We start from the raw sequence: 5,651 nt of genomic DNA, 5'->3' as shown, positions 1-5,651 counted from the left end.
AAAGAGTACTGAAGGGTTTTCAAAATTGTTTTTGAATACCTCAGAAAAACCTCAACCAAAAAGTTCAAAATTTTTGTTTGCCCAAAACGAAGTAAAGCACCAAAGATTTTCGTGTGGTAAAATTTCAAAATTTGTGCCTCCAACTTTTGAGCTTCTGTTTTAATGAGCGTCTTTTTAAGTTCGATTTCTTACCTGAGGTTTTACTCCTAAGGGTTGTAAAAGCTGGGGTAAGATATAAGTTCGGACAAACCGAAAAATTGTCGAAATCTATATCAGTTAACTCAACTCGACCGTACTAGTGTCAATTTTTCAAATCAGTCCGTTGTCGAAATTTTGCTTATCGAACCCGAAAACGTTCTCAAATTATAATTGCTTGTTTTTTGCCGTCTTTGTGCGTGTTCGTTTTGATTGATTATTTTTCTCAGGTTTTTTTCCTGTGATTATCGAATTATGAGATCAAAATACTGAACTTGTCCGCTTTCGTTCCTGTTATTTCAATTCAGTCTGTGAACGTACGTAACAACTAAACCTGTAACGTATAAGAGTACTTTACCGTATACAAAAAAATACACGTAGACTTCAGTTTCTCAAAATAAAGCAAGGTAAGCTGGCCGACCAGAATGTCAAAATAAAGCAGCTCGCCCGTTTTATTTAAAAAAATTTTGAACGAAAATGCTTTTTTTCGTTTACCATGTTAATTGAACAGTTTAAGTTACTTTAACTTAAGTGAAAATAGTTTTATTGAACTGCAGCTCCTTTCAATTATTTCATCTTTAATGTTAGGTTAATCGGCTAGATAAAGTTGCCTATAGCAATCCTTCCGTTCAGCTTGAATTTTTTCGATGTGACTTCTTTGTGCTCGTTTCTCACCTCAAGTTTTCTCCCAGAATTTTTCTGTCGCTCAGAGTGGTCATTCGTTTATGATGGATACAGATCTGATTGCGAACCTTATCCCGTCTTTGCTTACCGCGAAACTTACCCCGTCCACAGCAATATTGGCAGCATCTATCTTGCCAAAGTGTTCAAGCTTCTTACGCTAGCAAGAACGAAGCTTGAAGTTGAAAATGCCATGAATCTTGAGTGCATATTTGAGGCCATTGAAAAAAATGACCACACCAATTTACAAATAGCTTCATAGTTGTGAAAAATCCATGGAAAAAAAGCATTTTCAAAATTGAAGAAATCTTCTGGCTGACATATCAAAACTCCGATAAAGCGGCCTTGGAACAATAGTTAGATCTAATAACAGACATTAACAATAAAAATTATTTCTAATTTCAGTAAAACCTTGACACAGAACAGAACTTTTGAACGTTTGCAAACTATAGATTTCGAAACTCGTAGAAGCCAAGTAGAATCTTCAAAACTCTAAATGCGTCAACATTTCTTTAATAATGAAGTAGAGAACTATGCCATGAGGAAGTAGAAAAGCTAAATGAGGCTAAATTTAGCTTGAAACAGAAAAAAAAATTAATTCAAATTGACAAATTCAGGCAAAATTTATCACGTTAAATTGGCTGTAGCTGCTTCAACTGAAATTTTTTTCCTGATAACAGCGAGGAAACTTCGTTAGAACTGCCAAGAAAACTCATGCTGCTGGTTTTGATGTTTTTCATGTTTATTCAGCTGTCAGTTCTTCTTTCAAACTGGCAATAACCTTCTCGACTTGTAAGTTTGTTGAGCTAAATACTGTTTTCGCAAACCCATTTTATTCTAGACCCAAATATATTAAGTTCGAAATTGTCATTTCAAAAATTCTGAACGTTCCGCAAGCTTCCGTAAAGCTTGTTGTTTCGTCTGTTGAGTTCAATCAAACAAGGCAAACAAACCAGAGTATAAATCTGGCTCAACCGTCTGTCAGCACTAGCTTTGCAAATATCCCGAACCTGACTTTGATTATCTGCAATTGCTTTATTCGTTCTACCAGCCGTAATGTGATAAGCTTACGAGCCGCTCAATCATTTTCCTAAAAACGGCGATAACTGTAACAGTCATTTGAAGGTCAACGTCAAAGATTACGCTGATAGAAATCAGCCGCTCCAGCCGCCATTTAAGGAAAAAAAATATCTAACCTCTTTAAAAATATATGCATGAACAATAAAGATTGATTACTAGAATTGAACTTTACCCAGTACAATTGTGATCTTCTTCTTTGGCACAAATGGTCTGGTCAATTGGTACGCGCTGCCAATTCCGCCCGTTTGAGTGATGACGTCAAGTTGGCAAATTTGAAATTTAATGTGTCTAGGAAAGCCACATATGGTATTGCCTGTGTAGACTAAAATACGCCTTGAACACCCTTCTTTGTAAGTTTCGCCAGCCACGAACTGTTTTCTTGCTGATCTTAAGAAACTCAAGAGTTTGTCAACGTTGAAGATTCGTAATTCTCATACCATATCAAATCTCATTGGTGCGTGTCTAAGTCTTTATCATACACACAAAAGTTCGAAGTTGTTGATTTGCGAAACCACACGCTAGGTAAGCTGCAAAAAAAATTGAATGAATGAGCTCTTCAAACAGCGAAAAGGTGTCGTTACCAACCAGCTTTGCCCTAATAGATATTTGACTGGTTGCACTAAAAGCCAGCAAAATCAGAAACCAAGAAAACCAAGACAACGTTGGTCTGAAAATGTCCGACAGAAAATCTCAGCTTCTGAAAACCCTAATTTGACATGCAAAAAAATGAACGTGACTGTCAGCTGAACAAACTCGCAACAAGTTATAACGACAGATTGAGTTGACGTAACGATTCCATGTTTTGATGACTAGAATTCCTATAGTTTTTTGAAAAATGGTTTGAATTTATGGGCCTTATACCATCAATGTCAGTGAACTTAAAAATTTTATTCTTTTTTAGATCAAATATTTTCCATTCGCTGATGTTGACATGATTTCAGGCCTTGATTAATTTTAAGCTATCTGACCATTAGAAATTCATTGTGACAAAAGCTACAAAGCTCTTTTTGCTTTCCACAATCTTGGTTGGCTTCTCAGTGGCCCATCATCCTTAGGTTTGCTTCAACTTGTTTTAAATGTACAGCTCTCTGTGCTGTACATTGTTAATACCTTGTTTCGATTAATACCGTGTATTGCTGACGGTAATGACGGCATAACCCGGTTCTTAAGTACACCGGCAAGTATACCCGTCTGATTTGAACGTAGCAGCTTTACTCGCTCCTCTGGGGTATGAAGTTATTTGCGAGTGCTACCATGGGTTTGTTTTCTGTGATTCATGCAGTTCATATACAACCATTTGGGCCGTCTTTTTAATGTCTCTTAAAAAACGCTGACTAAAACTAAAACTAAAACAAAAAACTCTCGCTACTGCGTTTTGAAACAAAATAGTTATGGTATTTAATCAAACTTAGTAAGTAGTTAAATTTGTTGGACTTTTATTGTGATCAGCCAACATCTGCCTTGTGGAAAATGATTTTAAAAAATTTCATAAATGGTTCATTAAGTGTTTAGGCTTATCTCAAAACGCAAGCTTCCATAATTAAAAAACTGTTATGTTTCAAAGGGTAATGAATGAACATATGGGCTGTGTTTGTCTCCAGTCCAAATTAAATAAATTATTTTTGAATCCACATTGCTGTGGGCTTGTGTTTTGCTTAAATTTTTTTAAAATTGATACGTAATTGCGGTTTTTTGCTTTTTACTGCCATATTTTAAACTTTCTATTTAACTCATTTTCCTCCATTCCTACCCTCATATCACGAGTATTAATATTATCGTGCGGTGAGTGTTGTTGTTGGTTGAATTGTGAAGACCTCATAATTATGCCACGGCCGAATTAGTCCGCAAGTCAATTTTCAAAACAACCGGACAATGTTGGCAAAAGTTTCACTTTTCTTAAAATTTGTTGGTGGGAAGGAAAAATTTTTTCCATTGCCATTCTTCTTTACATAATAATTTGACTAAATGAGTCATGTTACGATGCATAGTATGGATTCACTTTAGTTAGCTTGTTTATTATGTCAAATTTTATTGATTATAAGTTAAATGATTTTTGAGATTGAAGTTCAAATATGTGTGGGAAATAAGAGTTAGTAAAAAAAGTAAATAGTGAAAAATCAAAATCAGTAAATCAACGGCTAAAAAACGCGCTAGCATAATTTTGATCACAGAAATTCTGCTTCCAGCGCTTGAAAAGTTACTGAGAAGAGAGCGCAGTTAACTAGCTGACTTTCTTATTTTAACCCAGCCCAGTAAATTGTAACCCTTCCCCAATAATTGACTCAAATAAAAACTGATTAAGCACAATGAAATAGCATGTGAGTCTATATCTGTAAATACATTACTCGTAAATCTGTGCAGCGTTTAGTTCAGTACTAACAGAATATCGATACACTTTTGTCTGAATGGGCTTTTGATTAAGGACACTAACTACGACTGTTACAAATGCACTTAAAAATTGAGCAGCTGGCGCCATTTTTTGATAGCAAGCTGAGGGCTATATTGGGAAAACCTTCAATTTTTTTTCAATTTTTTATGGTTATAAGGCCTATTTTTGTGAACTTAATTCGACAACAATTACTCTTTAAAGTTCTTACATCGATTGTCAGGAAACATTTCAGGCTAACTCCGATAATATGTTTCACTTGATTTCAAAATTTTATCAGTTTTTTTCTGGTCTGAAAAGACCGGTTTTTGCCATTTAAAAATTTTTTTCTATGGCAGTGAACATTTAAAAAGGATAAGAAGAGTAAAAAACTTTATCAGGTGACTAAAAAGATGTTCAACAAAAAGTTTGAATTTTGTTCAGTCTGATAATTTTTCTTAACTCCATTGTAACAAACACCTTTTATTTCCACTTTAGCCAATTTTTCAATTTTGATTGTTGTAAACGTGTAATTGTTCCGACTTTCGATACGAAAGTAACGGAATATTTGTGCTCGGGGTGGGTTTTTTTTTCTTCAGACAAATTTCGACTTTGTAACTAGCCATTTTTGACGGAGTTTTTTAGATCATTCGAAAGCTATTGTTGTCTTGAGCTTAAATTTGAAAAGATATTTTACCTGTGATCATTTTTTGTAAAGTTATGAGGGTTTAAACATTGTCATTTTGGCCATTGTGGCCAATTTGGGACAATTAACGCGCGACATATTTCGCGCTATTAACGCGTAAGCGAGATTTAATCCGTCTTAAAAACTCGTTCCAAATTGGTTCAAGGAAGCTTATATGCCATAGTTGATTTGTTAATAGGAGCAAAATCTATCACTTTTTACTTAATATGGCATGTGGGGGGATGTTTTCACAAAAAAATCTCAAACTTTTTAGAAACAAAATTTTAATTTTTTTATTACATTTAATTTTTCCATTTTATTACTGCTCCATAGACTTAAAAGGCAGTCGGAACATTCAGGGCTTCGCCCTGATACGAGCAGTCTTGTTGTTGTTTGTACACCTTTTGTATCATTTTAGTTATCGTTTTACTTCCCATCAGCTAACGAACCTACTCTTATTGCATCGTTAGCTTTAATAATTTGGTCTCAAAAAAGCTGTTGGCTCTTTTTCCTTTTCCTCCTCACTTGCGAATTTTTGTCCGAATGTTATAAAAATTGACATAAGTACTAACTAAGCCATGAAAAACTTTTTGCATTTGTACTTAACTTTGTGAAACCACTCATAACACCATAAAATTGACCTTG

Source organism: Symsagittifera roscoffensis, chromosome 6, assembly GCF_963678635.1.
Source record: "Symsagittifera roscoffensis chromosome 6, txSymRosc1.1, whole genome shotgun sequence".
In the NCBI taxonomy this organism is placed as follows: domain Eukaryota; kingdom Metazoa; phylum Xenacoelomorpha; order Acoela; family Convolutidae; genus Symsagittifera; species Symsagittifera roscoffensis.
This window is presented reverse-complemented; position numbering follows the sequence as displayed.